The 21,403-nt window shown below is 46.2% G+C and overlaps 1 protein-coding gene across 1 annotated transcript in view; it reads left to right on the forward strand.

Annotated features, from left to right (window-relative positions):
- Nucleotides 1-6,162: 6,162 nt before the first annotated feature.
- Nucleotides 6,163-21,403, forward strand: part of sema3b (sema domain, immunoglobulin domain (Ig), short basic domain, secreted, (semaphorin) 3B) — a 43,893-nt gene continuing 28,652 nt past the window's right edge. Inside the window, exon 1 of the mRNA XM_061256976.1 lies at nt 6,163-6,604. The gene's annotated coding sequence lies outside the window, so the exon portion shown is untranslated. The remainder of the gene's footprint in view (nt 6,605-21,403) is intronic.

The raw sequence follows: 21,403 nt of genomic DNA on the forward strand, positions 1-21,403 counted from the left end.
CTCCGGTTTAAAGAAAATAAGAAAAACACAACCAGCACAGAAAAAAATGAAAGTGATTTCACATTGCCCACTTCATGAGTAATCACATGCATGAGGTCCAATTTAAGAGGAACCAGAAATGTCATCAGCGACAACAAGCTTGTACTTTTCACCATGACACTCGCTGTGAAGACCAAGTGGCCGGATTCTGAAAATAACGTGCTTAAGACCAGGGCTCAATGGCGCTGTTATTCTCATACCGCTCAGAGGTTATTAAGTTAACTATTTCACGCTATGCAGCATTCATGTGCCATTATGGGTAGGGTGCTGTATACACATGATATGATTCATCAGATCAGGGTCAGTTGAAGGTTCCTCTGTTGAAGCTTTAATGGAAGGGAACTTTGATTCAGCCAGTTTCACCTCCGGTTGCATAGCAGCGTAATGGGTAATAAGGTAGAACGTCATGGGGAATTCAACAAAAATGCCACAACAGCAGGCCAGAATCCTATTACCTACTATCTCAGAATTCCACTCTCTTCCCCTCTGGGGATTTAGCCCTTAGCCTTTTAGCCCGGAGAATGGGGCTACCATGTGTAGGATGACAGGGAGAAGCTTTGGAGAAGTTGGCCAAGAGAGAGACAGAGAGAGAGAAAGAGAAAAGAAACAAGAAATGTATGGATGTTTCAATTATGGTGTGATAATCCTCTGTCCTGAATGAGTTATGAACAGAATGGAAGCCCCCGCCCACCCACGCAAGAAAATTGGCCTATTAGACTGTACAACCCCCAGGAACAAAGCTCAGTTTTCTCCTCTGCAGTACAAGGAACTTTCTGTCCCGCCACCAGAACGGTCCGTTTTTCTAAAGAGCAATCTGAGCCACGGCTGACACAAGGACGAAATGCCGAAAGGCTTTTTGATTTTCAGGTCCTGTGCTCAGCAGTGTGTGTGTGTGTGTTTGGAGAGGCCCTGCTATATCATCATCTGTATCGGCCACAGGACAGAAGAAAGCATCAGTGTCCAGGTGCTCGGTGACAGACCTGCTGGAGCGATGAAAATGCAGGGTGACTTTTGTGCCATGCAATGCAGCTGGCTTTGAGTCCATAGCGCTACAACTGGTATTAGTGTTGGTATGTGCACCAAAATGCGACACTGCCTTAGAAGCCTGGAAAGGGCTCATCACTGTTATGCACATTTATTCAAGTACGTAAATAAAATAAATAATGAATAAATAAAAGCCAAATGTGCATGCATCTCAACAACATAAATCATTTACTCAAATATCCTGGACACATTTTTCCATTTGGACTTTCTTTGCTGAGCCACATGTTCCTGGTTTGAGCTTGTGTAATGGAGCAATGTGGGGTAGCCTTTGAAGTGAAAAAGAAAGAGTCCTTAATGTGACTCATGTTCAGGGTAAGAAAGCAGGCAAGCACATTTTTTTTTTGTGGAGGAAAGTAGTTTTTGCTAGTGATGAGCACTGAACTGGCAACATTTATGCTCAAGACTATTTGCAGCTCTATTTGAGGTATACATGCATTTTGTATGTATTATACATGAAGGTTCATGTTCACAGTACTGTAGAGGCATGCAGTACTGGCTCAGTGGTGGAAGAGGTTTCAGAATTGGTTTGTTTTCAGAAATTACACTGAAAAACCCCCACAAAATAACAAGTATTTAAGTCTTATATTGAAACTTAGCCTTAAGACCGTTTGACTCATTTAAATATTTGCCAATAGATTAAGAAAATTTCACTTTCACTTTATCTTATCAACATTATCTTAAAGCAAACTAATATTTTGTACTTCAGAGAAAGTGTCTGTTTACTTTGCTCTGTAATTAGCAAACAATAGACCTTACAAATCCATCGCTGATCTTTTAAAAATTGACAGGTGGTGGCTATGTGCCATTGAACAGAATCTTTGAGTCATTTAGACTGCCAGGTGAAATCATTGTAGTCCTAATTGCTGAAAGTGTGGTCACCTGGTTACTGAAACTGAACTATTTGTGAAAATGCCAAACCTGCATTAAAACAAAAGTCAAAAGTCAGTCTGAAAAATGTTCCAAGACCTGCATTTCAGAAACACTGATAAAGAGCATATATAGTAGGTAGAGTAACAGATGTAGTGCTCACCTGCAGTATTAAGGAAATAAAGTGTTCTGTGATGCCATACAGATACAGTACACACTATGGTCATGGAGGTCACTATCAAGGAGTACACAAGTAGGTTTGTGTTTCCGCAGATAAAAATGACATCATACACACGCACGCACACACACACACACACACACACACGCACACACCCTGGACACTGGTGAACACAGATGTTTCAGGAAGAGGCCCTTTAGGGCTTGGGGGACTGCTGATAACAGCAAAGACAGGTGTATTCAGTAACCCCCTCCCACCACAACCCCATTACCCACACAGCCACCCTGACAGCTCTTATTCATTGCCTCTGCAATCTGTGTTGGGCATTGTCTTGTGCCGTGTACCTACTCATCATTTCTCTGTTTTTATCCTCTCTCCCTGTCTCTCTCTCGCCGTTGCCTTTGTATTTCTCCATATATTAAAATTGCCAGGCATGGTTTATGATCCATGGAGTGGCACAGAATCTGCAGAATTGTATTTTCACCTGAGAATCAGTGACCGATTCAGACCCAATAAACCAGGTAAGGTGAGTTAACTGTGATTACCTACTTCTTGAAGCAGTCAGTAATTGCTGTGTAACAATGAAAATCAGCCAACCGTACCATTCTCCGGGATCAGGGTGGTAGGCCCAGAGGAACAGGCTGTATTGCTTCAGTAGTCACTTAGTGTTCAGAGTCTGACCTGACAGTGTGTGAACAGATTAGGGAACAGGGAGGTGGTGTGTCCAGTATCTCAGTGTTCAGACTGTGGGACAGTTTGTTCAATCAGTAATTAGGTAGATTGATACAGTGGATACTCCTGAGATCAGTGTTTAATGGGGTCGAGAGCCAGACAGTAGCACGCTCACTGGCGTTATTTGAAGGATAAGTTCAGGAACTCATGTTTGGAATTCTTGCTCCTATTTGTTCAGCGCTCTGTTACTCCATCTGGATAATTTCAATGTTTAGACCCCCTTAAGTTATATTCCAGCACTGACAAGGCCTGCTGAAATCTCTTCCAGAAACAAAGAAGGTGGAAAAAGCACCCGTATGGAGTTACTGGGCTTCTGTTGCACAGCTTAGCAAATCTGATCCAGAGGGCCTCACTTTCCACTTAGGCAGCAGGCCCATTCAGCCTCCTCTGGGAGAAAGCACACAATGGGACACAAAGAGTTACAGGCAGACCCATGGAAGGCTCCTGCCTCTCAAATGCAACTAACATGTACAGGTGTGGCACTGTTTATCTGTGTGCTGGTGTGTGTGTGTGTGTGAGAGAAACTTTCTGCATTAGTGAGTGGAACTGTGAATGACTAGGTGTGACCTGTGTGTGTGCATATTGGCGTGTGTGTATGTGTTTGCGTAAGTAACCGTGTCAGTTGAGGGAGAGGTGTGCTGGATAAATCTGTGTGTACAATGCGAGAGAGGGGGCAGGGGTGGAAAGGGCCATTAAAAAGCAGAGCTAGTCAAATAGTAAGTTGACAAAGGGCAGTGGGGCAGGGGGTTGAGGGGTTGGGAGGCTTGGAGGAGGGGGCTGGAGGTGGCTGGGGGACGAGGGGGGCATTTAGGAGTCCTGCAGTCGTGTAGCTAAGACTGAAGGAGCAGTGATTCAGTGCTGGGGAGAAAAGCGTCCCTTTGAAAGCTGCTCAGCTGGTCCCTGCGCTGTGATTGGCAGCCACAGTGGCCTGGTCTCTGTGGGCCATTCACGGCAGATTGTCCCCCTCTCTCACGCTGAGGAAGTGTTTAGAGGCCTTTTACTGCGCTCCCCACGTTTCTCCAGGCATCCCTTCCTCCTTCATTACAAGCAGGAAATAAAGGGAACGCAGTCCCCTTCTGCTCCCCCATCGACACCGGGGGAGAAGGAAGAAAGGACTGTATTATCATTTATTTTGCTTATGGAATGTAGTTCTGTTATTCACTTTGACAGACCGAAGAAAACATTCTTTCAGCTGTCCAAGGTTTGGTTTTATTGCCTGCGTGTAGGAGGGGAGCATCGGTTGATATTCCAATCGGTGTGACGGTGCTCAACATTTGGAGCCTTACCTACACACTTTGGCACCATGGTGTGGGGCCAGAGTACTTTCCACTGCTGTGCTCTGTTCATCACAGCGCAGCATTCACTTCTAGGTAGAATGGCTTTCTGACTCAGTAAATGACAATTAAAAGCTACAGCAGACAGTAGACCTAAACAACCCAATGAGGCAATGACAGGCATTACAGGAAGTAGAGATGAAGTGACTCTCACTGGTCTGTGTGTGTGTGTGCATGCGTGTATGTGTGTGTGTGTATATGTGTGTGTTTAGAGGGTGGTGGTGCTTTCTGGACCGAGGGCTCATTTTAAAGCATGGTCCAGGATGTGGCAGGCTATAATAAGAAGGTCCCGTGGATAATGAATGCCCTGGCATGGGCTGACCTGCAGTCACACTAAACAGGTGAGAGCTTCTCAGTACGTGTGGCTCACTTGAGCACTTGAGTGTATTTGTTTTGTATGCTCATTCCTGAATTCAGCCATTGGTGCCAAATTAATCTAATGGTACATATGCAATATCTTTTAGAACTGATATGGTTGGGCAGGAGACCTGATTGCTGGGGAAACTACGTCTGAGGAAAAGACAGTTAGTGTTATTTAGAGTCATTCTGCAGTGTTGCACCTTTCTGGTGATGTAATGTGAGAAGGTGATGCAGCAGAACTTGCTGGAGTGGCCAGGTTTGTACTGTAAACATACAGAGTTGCTAAATTATGATGAGCTGCCTGCCCATGACAGTATCACCTGAGTTGCATGTAACATTACATTACACTGGTGTGTGAGCAAACACTTTATACATACATACACACACACACACACACACACACATGCACACACATACAGACATACTCACAGACGCACACACACACACATACATGCACACAAACACTCTATACATACACATATATACACACATGCACATGCACACACACACACACACACGCATACACATACACACACACGCACACACATGCACATACACACATGCACACACACACACACATACACACACATACAGACATACTCACAGACGCACACACACACACATACATGCACACAAACACTCTATACATACACATATATACACACATGCACATGCACACACACACACACACACACACGCATACACATACACACACACACACACGCACACACATGCACATACACACATGCACACACACACACACACACACACACGCACACACACATACATACACACACGTAATGAAGAAGTGCTGAGAAGATTGCGGCTTTCCCATGGCAACACAGGATGTAGTCCCAAACTGTGCCTTGTCCCACTACACCAAGGCTGTGTCAGGTGTCAGGAGTCAGTCAGTGTCTGTAAACACAGACATCTGCTTACATGGCCGTGTGCCCTGACTTAACAAGTGGGCAAAACAAAGACACAGATGTGTTCCAGGGGTTAAAGGTGAAGCTGTTAACACTGCCGGCATTAGAAGGCTGATAAACGTTGTTAAGTGGAACTCGCCGGCGTGGAATCAGCCGCACTATCTGAGGTCGGGAGCGATTTGGGGAATTTCACTCCTCCAGTCATGGGAAAGGAGAGGGCGCCTACGGGACGCCTGCCTGTCCCCCCCCCAGCTCAGCTGGCCGCAGTGCACTCTGTTATGGCGAGCCACGCCCCGTGCCCGGGCAGAGCTGGTAAATGATTCACTGCAGCAGGAACTCAAGGTGAGGCCTGACAGGACAGGGCCGGGGAGGGGGTGACTCTCCACGTCTCTCCTCCGACTCCACCGCGCTTCGCGGCGGTCTGAAACATACGGGAAGAGAACGCGGTGTACTCCCCGCTCACAGATGGGCAGCAGGGGAGATGGAACCGACTCACTAGGGTTAGATAAAAATGATAGAGAGAGTACGAGAGAAACTGAGAGGGAGAGAGAGTCACCTCTGGACAGTCTACCAATTGTAGCCTACCACTGTGGAGGGAGGGGCTGAGAGAGGGAGGGAGGAAGAGAGGCAGGGAGGGAAAGCACTGAGCAGCTTGTGAGAAAGAGAGCCAGAGTGAGTGAGAGAGAGATAGGGTGAGAGAGAGAGAAAGAGAGAGAGAGACAGAGACTAGCAGAGATTGAGTGAGTGAGTTGCTGGGATTGAAAAGCTGCTTGGCTAAGCTATCCCACCCCTCAAACCTTGGCAGAGGAACAGTATCTGGACAGAGAGAAAGAGAAAGAGAAAGAGAAGGAAGAGGAAAGAACACTGGTATCCCATCGCAGAGGACCTGGAATTGAGGAACTTGGGAGTCACACGCACACACACAGGGGAGTTACAGTGTGAGCCCGCCTGCCTGCCTGCCCCTCGGCTGTGGTCTGATCCTTATCTCTGCTCCCTCCCGTGACGAGAGAGAGACGCAGCTGCAGCTGCTGACCGCGAACGCTCAGTGCTCCCGGGGAGAGGACCATGGCACCTGTCGGAAGAGCCACACCACAGTGCTGAAGACTCAGGCACAGAGTACAAAGGTGAGGGACTGGGACTCTTCTTCTCTGTGTGAGGGTGCGAGTGGATGATGTTACCGTTGCAGCCTGTGTTTCTCACATTGCTGTGGGACTCCTCAGTGGGCTGTTCTGGAGCTGCTATGGGGCAGAAGTGTTGTTAGAGTGGAGAAAGTGCTGGTTCTCTGGTTCACAATGGCTTGGTCCGCGTTTTGATTTTGTAATTCTGTGTGAACTGGTTGATTTATGAATTGCCCAGGCCATTATGCTATGACCTATGTGACTAATTACTTCAAGGTTAATTTGTTCTGTAATACTGCTAGACAAAAACAGATTTTGTATGATTTTCCAAGAAAATGTCCAAGAATATATGATAATATTTGATTCACATTTTGGTATTCTGCTCCTAAAACCTCGATAGATTACACTACCAATTACACATATTGAAGTTGTCTCACTTACTTAGAATTATCTCTGCCTGTAATGCCTAGCCGTCGGTCATGAAATTTATTGGCCCTTAACACTTCTCCAAGCGTTCCCTGGTTCTACCGCAATGTTTTCCTGCTCACGCGTCTCATCTATCATTGAAGCGGTCTGTGTGGAAGGCCATATAAAAACAAGTTTAGGGCTCACATGTCCGTGGGCACAGAGCTCTGGTGAGTGTCTGGCTGCCCAGAGGGAATGTTTCTGATTGGAGGAAGACGCTCTCCTCCGTAAGCAGTGTCACTTGTCTTTGTTTGAAATATTTAATCGGTGCTGTTGCACTTCTGAAATATTGACTTTGTGGTAGCTGCAGGGGGGGAAAGACAAAAGCAGCTTTGAATGCAAAAAGCAAAAGGATGTCATCATAAACATTTCATGGGATTTTTTTTTTTTTGAGAAGCAATTGAAAAAAGGCATGGCTGTCTAGCATAAGCAGAGCGCTTGTAATCATATTGAATTTTGCCACAGAATACACACATTTGCTCATTATATTCATCTATTTGAATTGGGGGAAAAAAACAGAATCATTGCTAGATGTGTTGTATATTCAGAGTGCTGGTGCCAGTGTGAATCAGCCTCTCTAGTGTACTTTATGTGTAATGGGACTGTAGAGGCCACTGAATAGAGTAGTCTATTTTTTATCATTCAAGGACTCCACCGCATTTCTGAGTGGCTTTGCGAAATCAAAATTTGCAATTGCTTTATATTGTCCTCAGCAAACATTGAAGTAAGCGTATGAGTGTGTATGTGAGTGTGTGTGTGTATGAATGTGATTGTGTGTCCGTGTGTAATCATCTTTCATGTGTGTGGTGTAGGTTCTTTCATCATGTTCTCTCTGCAGTATGTCACCTGACAGTGCTCTGTCCTGTAGATCGTAACGCTGATTTGGACAGGGAATCTAAATTAAATTACAAGTTGCATAATGAGTATTACCTTGTGTATCCTCATAACAATGACTTTATCTCCATGTCTAAACATTTTTAAATGAATGTTTTTAGTTTAGAATTATAGGGTCAGAGGGATTTAGACACCGTTCACATGTATTTTTAAGTATATGTGCAGTTTAACTTTGAGTGAACCTTCTAACCTTCTGATGATGTACAAAAGGTTTTCTGAAAACATAACCCATTCCTTTATGTTGAGAGAATATGAAGGTTCTTATTTCTAATAAGGTTAAACTGGTGTGCAAGAGAGTGTGCAGCCATCTTGACTTTTTAATATCAAATGAATTAAACATGGGCCAAATGCTTTCATGGGAGCCTAATACTGATTGCGAAGGAGATTTTCGCTCTGTCCTATTGCAGTAAGAGCAGGCACTTTGCAGTGGCAGGCTGTGGAGCGCTGAATTACTCTGACACAGATTTATAATCCTGGGGCTGAAAAATTAAACCACCTTGGCAGGCTGGATATGGCTGCGACAGCTCCCCTGGTCTCTTTGGAAATATTCAGTGTCTTTTTTTATTATTCCCGCTTCTTCTTCTTTTCCGTAATGCACAGATCTGTCCATCACAGCCAAAGCAGAGTGTGGGGGTCGGGGTTGAGCTGCTGTAATCGTGCGTTTATACCGCATGCTGGGGGGATGTCAGGTCACTGTCTCTGTGAACTGGGGGGTCGGCATGCCATCACCTTGAACTTGGAGGCGGCAGAAACCAGAATGGAAATGGAATTACTGGGGCAAAAGACCTCCCAGCCACCCCCCTCTCCCAGGGGGTGTGCTTACCAGGCTTCTCAGGCTTAGTGGAAATGGATTTGGCATCTGTGGTATGCACCACAGAGATAAGGAAACGGGGGCCCCGGTAATGCACTAGTGAGCGCATTCCACCTGTCATACTGCCGGTAGAGCCTTCAGCTCTGGGCCATCATACTGCTGCTCTGAATAGCAGGGCTTTGGATCGTGGTCTTCAGACCTTCTTGCAGTTGTGAATTGATCAGCAATTCTTGGTTTGGTGGCTGAGGCAGAGTTACTTAGTCTCTTGTCCAGCTTGCTCCTGGTCTGACCTGCCCCAGAGGACCTTCCCTGTGTGTGTGTGTATCATGTTCACATTACAGGGTAAGCCAGGGATCCTATTGAACAAGTCTCACTCTGTGGAAGAAAACCTTCCCCCCTGTTACACATTACCTACCATCCTTCACATCCACCCCTTAACATGCAAATCCCCGCCAGTATTTCCTGGATTACTGAGCAGATAAAGCTGGCTGTGGCTCTGAGATTTGGGCTTGTGTAATGTTGATTGATTCGTTCTCTGTTTAAGTGCACCGCCACCTCAGCTCACTGCTGTAGTCAGTACAGCATAAAATTAGGCTCTGGGTCTTAGCCGAGCAGCCTTGCTCTGGCAGGTCACGGCTGGAGGGTGAGCAGCTAAATGTGGCTTTACAAAGGTGCTGGTGCACCCCTCCCTCTTCTGAAACGCATTAGGAGTGCGGAGGGTCCACCATCACCTCCCTCGCCGCTGTTCCCCAGATGCTAGCCGAACGCCGCTTCCTCTCCCCCCTCCCCTCCTCCAGTGGCTCCTGTGCCTCTGGAATCGCTGCCAAAGGTAATCAGGGCCGTTTGGGACGGGTGCTCTGCGTGGCGTATCCTCTTCAGCGGAGAGAAGAGAGAGGCTCAGCCCATAAAGCCCGTTAATTGCGCTGCTCCCAGCGGGAGTAGGGGGTGCGTTGTCGGCCCTGCTTCATTTCTAATTTGGTTTTTCTTGTGATAAAACCCCACACGAGCGGAGGCTGCAGGGCGCTTAGCGCTGTCAATCTCCCAGGCTCTGCCAAGGGTAACAGATCCGGAGGGAGGGTGAACTAGAGGCTGGGCCTGGTCCAATCTATTGGGTAGGTGTGAGCATGAGTTCAGAAAAATATTCATGTCACCTACAAGAGGAAGAACAGTGGGAATGTAATTGAATTATTTTAATCTATTCCATTCTGAGGCTTTTTTTTTACACGGCATACAATACAATTATCTGCATGTGTGTTCGTTTGACTTGAATTAGTTTTTACTTGGACTGGGATTTTTCTAAGAAAAGAGTTATTTGGCAATAGGTCATCTCAATGGATATACTGTAGTCATGTTTGTGAAGTAAATAAGGTGCTCTGAATGGGGACATCTGACTCATGAAGGGTAAGGGTAATAGCCTGGAGGTAGAGAATCAGGGAGCATTAAAAGAGCCTCGTGGAGAGTAAAAAGCAGAATGTGTGATAGAATATTGAGTAGCATACTGTATGCAGAAGGTGGGGGTAAGTGGTGTGTGTGGGGGACGTTGGGGACTGTGTGTAGAGGATGGGCGCAGGTGGTGTGAGGGTGTGAGAGTGGGACCTTGGGCAGCATGTGGAGTGTCGGGGGCAGCTGGTGTGGAAGAGGGGTTTTGAGGAGGGCAATGGAGGGTAGGGGGGCAGGTCGTGTGGGAGAGGAGTGCCAACTGTGCCATCTTAAACCCACGTTTCGCTGGTAATTGGTGATTTTTAAAATCAATTCACATTATTTAGCCTTTAGAAATGGCATTTTCTTGGGGTAATGTAAAGTTTAGACCGTTTAGATACCTACAAAGTACCCTCACATGCCCCTCAGGAGCAAATACCAGAAAAGGTGCCTTAGAGTAATATAAACAAGAAAAGAAAAGAGAGAAAGAGAGAGAGAGAGAGAAAGAGAGAGAGAGAGGAGAGAGAGAGACAGAAAGAGAGAGAGAGCTTGGGTGTGCACCAGCACCTGTGCTCCTGAGACTTAAAGCCCACAGCAGGTAGTACCTCAGTTTTGTTGTCCTTTGTTATCTGCTGAGATAAACACTTGCAGGTAAGCACAGTGCGGCTGGTAGATGAGAGGCGCTTGATTAGGACGTGTGAAAGGAGCGCTGACTTGTGGCGGCTGTGGACAAACAGAGGGTGCCTTTGTGTCCAGCGGTGTGTTTGTTTAACGCCCACCACACCCGTGCCCAGGCTCGGCTCATTAGACACGGCAGGAAGGTTGGGCCGGAGCAGCCATCCAGACGAAGCGCTCCCTGGGTGATTAAAAAGAGGGAGTGTGAGCGCTGCGATTGATTGCCTGTCCTCGGAATGCAATCGGTGGTCGGATTACAAGGTTCGAGGAGCGAAGGGCAGAGGGGGAGTGCCGGGGGAGGGGGGTGGAGAGAGAGGGGGGTTGACAGATAACCTGGAGATGTGTTGGGGCAGGCCGGTGTGTTTGGATTTGTTCTTACACGAGGCCTGAGCACTTCCTTAAGGGGGTAAGAAAGGAGAGCGCGATGATTTGTGTCGCTGGCTGAGTGAAGGGGGCAGGTGACCTGTGAACCGTGTGATGACCGGGCCAAAGCAAACGTGTCCCCCTCCCCCCAGACCGCCATTTCATTACCCAATGAATCACTGACCACAATTGATGAATCACTGACTACAATTGATGAATCACTGACTACAATTGATGTCACTCTCTCTGAGCTCATTGATAATTGAAGAAGTGTGACTCTAGACCAAAGAAACTGCAACACACAACATTTGGAAGCCAATTTTTGTCACTAATACATTTAATTTCCACCAATTGAGACTGAATGGTGACCTGTAATGGCCTTCAAGAAGAAATGGAGCTCATATGAATGTAAGGCCCACATTTTTGTTATGACCTGCAACGCTCAAAATAAGCCCAGGCTGTATATGCACACCCTCACACTCGCTCACAAAGAGAAAAAAAAACTTTCCGGAAGTTTTTGGTAGACATGAACTCCAAAACATGCAAAGAAGGAGAGAATGGGGGACGTTGGGGGCCATCGGTGTGGTGAAATGGGGCCCTCGGGGACCTGTGACGGCCCGCCTGTCAAACTGATCCAGAGTATCCTTTTCTGGGTCTTTGGGGCGAGGATAAACACCCTCAGGGGAGCAGTAGTCGTACAATCAGCCGTCGGTGGGTGGGGACTCTCAGCTTTAGACACTGTGCGGTCTTATTATCTGCCCATCTGACACACCTGTGAAGGAAACAGTGGGGGTTGGGTTAAAATAATAACCTCACTCCCCCATAAAACCCGGTACTCTCCCTCCTCAAGGTGACTCTGTCAGATAAACCTGGCTGCTGTTGCCCTTGTTTGCACTGTGTAAAAACCTCCTTACCTCACTTACTGATGTGATCCTAACCCCCACACGGCTTTCACGCCACCGTAGCTCAAACTGCAATGTATAGGGATCATAGAATGATGAAAATGTTGAAGGGGAAATGAAGAAAAACGGACATGGTGATGTAGAAAGGAAATTGAAAACCTGAGACCTGAATATTTCAATCTGGCCGCTGCATTGCCTGACATATAAAAGTCATTAATTATTGTGTCTAATGGCTCTTAGATGTCCTTTTGCATTAGCTAATGCTCATCAGTACACTATGCAGCATGGGACTATTTGCATATTCACATGCAGCTATTCAAATTTCTAAGGCCTGTATTCTTAGTGAGATAGGTTGCAAGTAATAGAATATGACATCTAAGTGTATCACTGTAGGTACATTGTGAAAGTAGTCCAGCCCTCCTAGCCTAGACCTAGTTCTTGAGAAAAAATTTTTTTAACATGGGATGGAAAGTTTTATATAAACAATTTGCTCTGCCCTCTAGTGCTTTAACTATTACCAGGGGGATTGAGTGTTCATGTCTCCTTATGTGCCTGGATGTGGGGTCACAGGCGATTATGTGAGGAGGAATCTCAGGTGATCGTTGATAGCAACAGACTGGTTCCCATTGTGCTGGGACGAGCTGTGGGACCCATGCCTTAATGCAGCAAAATGAATCCCTGGGGCTCCCCAGTAACACAATACATTTCCAATCACTACATCTGACCTCACACAGAGCGCAGGGCAGAGTCACACTCAGATGGATCTATCGACATGCCCTCAAGCTTTTGGGTGCTGAGAGGGTGCTTAAAGCCAGTGCAAGGGGCAGCCAACCGGAGGAAACAAGACTGGGCAAAGAGGCGGAAAAAGAGGCATGAATCAACAAAGAAGAATGCACCGGATTGTTATGGAGGAGGTGGGCAGCACAGTATTCTGCAGACAGGCAAAATGTGAGTGGGGGGGCCGTGTCACTGAGGCAGAGACTGGACGAGAAAACAAATTCCAGACTGCATTCTTCTGGAACTTCTCGGAATGATTCCACAGACATCCAACATTCTGGGAGGCTTAGCCAGCAGCCTTGTTCCATCTTCTATTGCAGTTTGATCTTTAAAGCAGCAGTTGAACCTGCTGGTTCTACTTCGGGTCAGCTGATGGACGTGTGTACACTACGTGAGCCTATGCACTTGAACGTGTGTGCCCGGTGGCATGTTTATGTTGAGTGTTTTGTTGTTTTGAGAATTGTTGTGAGGTGTGACACCTAGAACACCCCTTATTTGCTTCATGGCATCAATTTGACTGCCTGCAATGAAAGCCATAATTGTCCTCTGCTTGCTGTGACAACCCCACACACCAGCCACTTTCAGAGAGTCCTTTATTATATGTTTGCAGTGCTTGGACCCCTCCCTCTCTCCATCCTTCCCCTCCCTGGTAGCCCAGAGCAGGGCTCTGTCACTCACAGCCCTCAAGGCCACACATACTACTGCGCAAGCACCAGCCAGCGCACCCCATGCCACTAGCTTCAATGCAGTGACCGTTGGCAGGAACAGCGTGTGCTCCTAATGGGAAGGATGTCCATGCATGCATGATGGAGGAGGCCTCTCCTGCCCGTGTCCGTAAACACTGCAGTAGGCCCAGTGATGTATGAATGTGTACAGTGTGCCTTGCTACAGGTCAATTTACCGCGAGACCCTGGTGTGGTTTTATGTATGTTGCATTGAGGCTTACCATGGGAACTGTTAAAGTCATTAGATCACGTAATAGACTAATATACCTCTCTTTAGGGTGAGGAGAAAAGAAAGCATGGGTTGTGAATATGTAGTGGTTGTTTCAGTAAAAGTTTCCTTCAGTATCAATCCCAGTTAACAGGGTTGGCTTTGTCAGCTTGTCCATTGGGGAACGATAAAGGTCTGTTTATACAAGTGTTGAACAGGGAGTGTTAAATTAGGAAATGTACATGGTTTCAATTTGTTCTGAGTAAAAAAGAAGGTCCACTGAGGAAAGTCCACAGTGGGGGCATTTCAGATTGACGCAATGTGTGTCAGGTCTCCCTGCGTGCATGTGATTCTACATATGGCATAAGCAGTATTTCATGACTCTAACCTGTGGGGTTTATGAGAACAAATATGTTCCTAGCATTGCTTTCTCTTGTTTTTATGACTTGTATAACTGGTCTGCTGGAACTCGGTGGTCATCGACAGCTTTGGAGAGCCATTCTCTGACCTGCCTGCTCCACCAACCTGTGTCTGAAATCTCCCTGCATCCTCACGTCCAGTCAAATTTCAATGCAATTTAGTGTACTGCCCACAGATCAGCGCCTCAACATCTTGCAAATCGGTTGCTGTAAGTTGCTTTTCAGCTCTATGTTCTGTAAACACCTTATAACTCAACAACTAATAAAGTTTTTTTCTAAAACCCCCTGTGGCAAAACCATACTGTTTTCAAAGAGACAAGTAAACAGGTTCTGTTTGTGAGGGCTCATTTTTTGGTACTGCATGAGGTTTTTCATGACACTGACAAATGATTGCCACACGATGACAAAATGAAACACACTGAATAGATATTCATTTTGCAGTCAAAAAGATAAAACAAACAGTTTAATCAGAGAACCCAGACAATGACACTATCTGATAAATATGACTGAACTAAATGAAACTGAAAGTGATAAAGTAGCAGTAACATATGAATAATTATACACACTAAACATACAAATAGTACATGCCAGACAGTCCAGTAGGTTTTAATCAGTCTGATTTGTATATCTCCTCATCGTTCTGTGCATATTAATTTAGTGTGCATGCTGTAGCTTTAATTATCCTAGTTAGATCCGATTTTAAGCCTGAGTATTCCTTAAGGGCCTTTCCACCGAAGCTGGAATCTCCCAGTGTTTTCATAATCTAATATACAATCATCACAATGTGGGACTGAAGCAATGACCAGCAAATAACTCCAACAGAATTTCACTGGAAAAAAGTCCCGGCATCAACCCAGCCTATACTTAAATAAAACTGGCTTACAGTGGGTTGTGATAGGAAATCATGGTGTTGCTGCGGCTTCAACTGGCTGCTGCAAATCATTTCTGTCGGTTATAAAAGAAAGAGAGTGGCCTTACTGTATGTAGTTAATGGTCCCTATACTGATTACTATGTGTACTTATAGGACCCATTACTGAGAGTAAAGGTCCCATTACTGTGTATTGTGTGTAGCTACATTACTGCAAGCCACATTAAAGTGGCCTCCATGGGGTGGGCTATTTTTAAAGAAAACCTCAGTATGCCTTAAAGTAAAGTGTGAGATTTTTCAGTCCTCTCGTTGCTCAGCAGGTAGGATCTTGATTTATTGTGACAACAGCGTGAAAAATCTTTGCTGCATATTTCATGTGAACTGAACCTGGCCCATTTCATGCTTCAAGGTATTATATTCATAGACTATACTGTTCATTTGTTTTGACATTGACTATCACAACATCTGCACCAGCTTCTCCCATGTGGCCCAAAAACAGTGTCCCCCTCTGCCTTTTGCTTCAGCGGCTCATTCGGAGCGCGCTACCCCACTCCGACTCCAACACGCAGACACGCTTCCAACCCCAGCCTCCAACACTAGTGCCAGCACCTCCTCGTGTTTTAATGACATTAGCAGGATTCCTCCCTCTATCCAGGGATCCAGGCTGCTTATCTGCCTTTGTGAAGCGCTGACATGTGCACATTGTTTTCCCCGTGGCCCACGAGGAGTGTCGTCTGCTGCTAATCCTCCCGTCTCGCTCCTCTCTGGGCACGGGCAGCCCCCGCCGGCGCCCCACCCGACGCGCCGCGCCTCCTGGTTTGCGTTTCGTTTCCCTGCGTGACCTCACGCCGCATTCCGCCGCGGACTCTGCGCCCCGCCGTGCCGGCCTCACGAACACGGCGAAGAGAATAAGCGGCTCTTTTTATCTGGTCACTCTGGTTCCTCCGTCTCTCCTCCAAGGCTGTACGGGCCAAAAGGGTTTGTGTTAGATGCTTCATTGCCATCAGCATTCAGCCGTCCAGTCCTCTGGGCAAAGCCAGCAATGTCTTATGAAGAGCTGAATTCTGCCTTCTGATTGGCAGTTGGCAATTGCAGCTTGACTTTTTCTCAATGGATTACACAGGTGACTGCTTGTTGATGAACCGCCCCCCCCAACACTTCCCCCGTTAGCTGAGTGATGGAAAGACGGTTCAGAGAGAGGAGAGGAGAGGAAGGAGTGGAGAGGAGCAGAGCTGAGCCTGAGGAGGGTTGGACTGCCCTATCTCCCTCTCTCCTCCCTATTTATCATTCCCAACCAGGCCTGCAGCCTCATGGTGCCATGTATGGAGATCCCATTTAGGAGACATCTCCGAGGACTCCTTATCCACCATGCAAAACCCGCTACCCTTTGCTCCCAAATTCTCTCTCTCTCTCACTCTCTTTTTCTCTTTCTCCCTCTCCCTGAGTGCATGTTTTTTTAAACACCGTGCTGTAGCTTGCTTTTTGGATAGATGTTCTAGCGCTACTGAAAAAGCAGGTCTCTCCAAACCCACGTCTTACAAGTCCTTCTGACCATAAAATACAACATTTAGAAAGCATTTTTTTCGGGTTTAATTTTCGGAAATGCCAAGGGCAAGGTGCGATCTAGAGGCTTTTCCGGGATAGCTGACTTTCCACAGATGGTAAGGCAGCAATGGCAAGAAAGGAACAGAGGAACAGAAGAGAGATAGTTGCACACAAATGAACAGCAGCTGTCAGAAGTGACACATCACCGGTCCCAAGCCCTGGAATGTGCGCTCTTCTGCTCTTCTTATAAACAATAATTTGCTCCAAACATCTGCAGGATAAAGAAGCAGCAGTCGAGATTTTGTAATATCTCCTATCAAATTGTGAGTTGGCCTTTAGGCAGAAACTATATTTTTATTTTGGCATGCTTTACCCAGTATTACATCAGCTCCCTGGTTTCTATCATCCAGTTTTTCTTTTTCTTCTGAATTGTCATTTTGGCACTGTAAAACTGGTATGCAGTGCTGATTGCATACCAGTGTATTGAGGGAAATGTGGATTAGCCTTCACTGGCAACCCAGCCAGAGAGCAGCCAGCCAGTGCAGTGTGACCTTGGAAATGATGAGATGGTTAACTGGTCTCTCAGCTGTTCCTACCAGAGAACTAGGGGTGTTTGCAAGTTCACTGTGTGTCAGTGTTGTAGTGTTGGATATGTGTGTTTGCATGAGTGGAATACTACACTTGTGTAGGAGTTTTTTTGTGTGTACAAGTGTTTGCATGTGTTTCAAGTTGCTTTATCAGCTCACTAACTGGCAGCAGATATAGCAGATTGCTATTTTTGGTACAAGTGTACCTTAATTCCAGACAAGCTGTTTTAATGCTGTGGGAGAGAGTACAGCAGAGCTCTGTCAGTCACCATGTGAACACGCCAGCCTCAATTCTAGCAGTGGTCTTTCATTTTAACGCAGTTTAATCATAGCTGTTCTATGCCCTGATAAAGGGTGTTTTCCCAAAGGGTGTTTCCCAATGGTAGTATATTCCACTCCTTGTGTCAATCTCGCATGTCAGAAAGCTTTAATAAAAGCAAGCTGAACCCCTTTAAAGCAGCTTTGGAGTGTGGATTTGCTTTGAGTAAGTCTTGGTGGAGGGTTTGGTGGCAATGTGTGGGGTCTGGATATCCCCCCCAAACACCTAGACTTGTCATGGGCACACCATCATCCATCACTCTCCAAGGCCTCCAATTGCCTTTAATTATGTTTTAAAGCATTAAAGCAGGGGAATTCTGCTCTTTCTCCAGTGCTACCCTGGGTACACCTGAAGTCTGTGAGTTTATAGCCTACTCGAACCCTCCCTCAGCTTTTATCCAAATGTAAACGATTAAATAAACCTTTAACCCGAATACAGTTGTTAAAAGCTTAGTGTGCCTGTCTGCTTACAAGCATGTGTGTGTTTGTGCGTGCATACGAGAGACAGAGTTTGCATGTGTGCGTATGAGCTCATGTGACTTTGTACATACAGTATGCATGTTTTTCCCGTGAGTTTCACTGTTTGTGGAGGTATCGTGTTCAGCAGAGATAGTTTTATACCTTTGCCCACTAACGGGGAGCAGGTACCTGTTGCAGGGGAACAGAACGCTCTGCTTAAATCCCCTCATCTCTGAGTGTGCTGGGAGAGATGGAGCTGCTTCCCCAGGGTGTCAGCAAGCTGTCAGACCTCTCCGCTATTCATTTCATTTTCTGTGCGTTGACTGAACCTGTCTGTTTGGATCAGTGGCTTTTGGAAACAGCTTTCCGACGCCTTCATCTGTTTTTCTCGTAATGAGGCCGAGCATTTCGGCCTTGGCGCTGCATCGCCTCGACGGCCCTTGTCACTGAATCATAACATTTAAGAAAGTACATGCTGTCCCTCACCAGGAATAAAGGCAGTTCAGCAGGCCACAATCATCCAGGAGAGGGGGCAGGGAGCACAGCGGAGCATGTTGGGGATGTTGGAGATCATTGAGATTCTTTCAGGAGAGAGCATTCTTTACTGTTACTGTGCAATACTGATAGTAATCAAATGTCAGGTTTTAAGGGTTTTGAACATCTGTTGAAACTGATAAGCATGTCGCTTCTGGGAATAATGAAGATAACATGCTGAACGGCAGTGTTAGCCTGTATGAATTTCAAGGAATTCTAGCTCTGGTTTCTAGATTAGACTGGAAGTCTTGACAGAACAAGGGAGACTATAAACCTGATTCATTGCCAGCCTAATTTATTATGGCCTGGGCACCTCAAAACCGCCCTTAAATTGCAATGGATGTGAGAGAAAACTAGCTCTGCATTTCTGTGGTAGGGATCTGACCCTGCCTCTGCCTCTAAGAGGGAATGATGCTGGCTGAACCAGCCGGGCGGGGAGCCCCTCGCTCTGGGGTCATTTGCGCGTGACCTGCGGGGTGCTGGGTGGAGTTTTGGGCACGCTCCGCTCGGGGAAAGGCACGTCACGCAGGGCTGCGCTGCCTCACGTCCAGGTGAGCGTGACAGCGACGTTAAGCCCCTGCCATGTTTAAGGGTGTGGTAATCCCCCTGAGTTGACCCCGTACCTGGCGGTGGGGCGCTGGGATGGAGGAACAGGCTCCAGTCCTCTCCTGCATCAAAGCCGGAGCGGATTACTGGTAAGTGGACCCCAGGGCGCACCGCAGCACTGCCCCCGGGGCCCCTCTCTCCAGGGGATTATCTCCCCTGACCCCAGCACTCAGAGCCCTGGGAGTGACCCCTGGAGCCCAGGCGGGCCCGGGCAGAGAGGCCTGAGTGTGGCGGGGAGAGGGGAGACGCTGGGGGGTGGCTGGAGGAGAGGTGCGTGAGATTGGGGAAAGAGCCAAGGGCAAGAGAAGGGAGGTGGGGGGAAGGAGTGTGCTGCGGAAGGTGAGAGAAATGAGGAGGGGGGTTGGGGGCAGTGAGGGAAAATCCCATTCACACTGCAGGTTAAGCTGCCTTTTTCTGGAAGAATCCCCCTCATTGTGGTGTGGTGGTGTCTCCACCCCCAACTCCGCTCTGTTATCTGTGACATTATGGAATGGTAGCTGCTGGTTTATTGTGCAGTCTGTGCAAATGAGCTGGTGAATCCCTGTATCTTGTAAGCGCTAGTGTGTAAATCCAGACAAATAGATGGCTTTGTCAATCACATGGCTAAAAAAAGCAATCTCTGGATGTGTAGAATATGTAATATTAACTGCTGAATATAATTGTCTGGTATGTTTGATAATAATACACCACAAGATATTACATTGGTTCAGTGTGGCATCAATATACATTTTTGACTTTATTTAGTCATTAAAATATATTTAATTGTGTAAGTCCAACATGATACATTTTAGTCAACTACTGTACTTGTTCAGATAAAAGGTGCACTGATATGCATCAAATCTGACAAAGAGAACATTGTTCTTAATGCTCAAATTTTTTACACATCTTGAGTGAAATTGACAAAAATGTTATGTACTATATTCGCTAGTTAAAATTACAATTTGGGAATGGCTTGGCAGTACTTTGCAGATGGATCATATATTAAGTGTTGCAGTTGTAAATGAACCACATTTGTCATAAATGCAGGGACGTTTAATTTATAAAACTCCTGAGCACACTCTTCAGGATGCATTTTATTTCCAGCGTCAGAGTCGATCAACACCTCCTGCGTCTGCACCGCAAGTTCATGTTTCCCAGCGCGCTCGTGTTTATTTCCTAACCTCTCTTCAGCCATGACCTCACTACATTTCCTCATTCATCTATTTATACATGCAAGCCTGCAATAAACTAAAGGCACATAAATGTCAGACGCACTTCATGATGGGACTTTGCCGTTTGGAATCGCAGGCTCTAATCAAATCAGTGCTGTTGCTTGTTCAGGGTCAATTGGATTTAGGGGCTGGATGAGATTAGACCCGGGGAGACGCATCGGTAATGTGATGGATCTGCTAGCGGCAGCGCTAATGATCTGCTTCGCCCTGGAATTTATTTTATGTCATATTTCTGTGTCACAGCTCAGTGCAGCCATTCGTGTAATTACGTTTATGTCCCAGACATGATCAACTGGTCTTTTGTTTGGTGTTGTATGTCTTGTATGAAAAAAAAAAAAAGATTTACTGCATTAATGCAAGGCAGTTTATCATTTATGCTAAAGCAAATGGCAGCCACATGCATGATTCATGCCAGAAATGGCAATTAACCATTTCCATAACCACTACTCTTTGGTGCTGTTCTTTTAACCCCTACAACTCATTGCTCTTTGTGAAAGCTGGCTGCTATGAATAGGAATTTTGTCACAATCTGGGTTCTGAGTAGTTTGAGATGTTGAGCTTTAAAGCTTTCACATCCTAACACAGCAAAATGGAAATGCAGGGCACTTATTTACAGATCAAAATGATAGACACCCAAAAAGTAATATCAAAATCCTATCAAATTGCCCTATAAACAACATAATTATGTTTTTTGTCAAAATGTCAGTTAGTTTTGATAGTGTGGCTATAGCATTTTTCTGCGGACCAATGGAGCCAGCAGTCTTACTTTTGACTTGCAAAGGTACTCAATTGGACAAATAAATCACAAATATTCATGGGAATATTTTTGAAAGGATGAAGATGTTCTGTGAGTTTGTGTTTGACCGGCCCCTCTAGTGCTGTGTCTAGTCCGTAATTACACACGCACATTTTTGTACGCTCCTGGGCGTTTGTTTGGTATTGTCTGAATTCAGAGGGGCATGGCTTGCCTTTCCCAGAGCCCGCCCCCCATCTCTCCCCATGAAGACGTGATTGATTT

The sequence above is a fragment of the Conger conger genome, chromosome 10, assembly GCF_963514075.1.
Source record: "Conger conger chromosome 10, fConCon1.1, whole genome shotgun sequence".
NCBI lineage: Eukaryota > Metazoa > Chordata > Actinopteri > Anguilliformes > Congridae > Conger > Conger conger.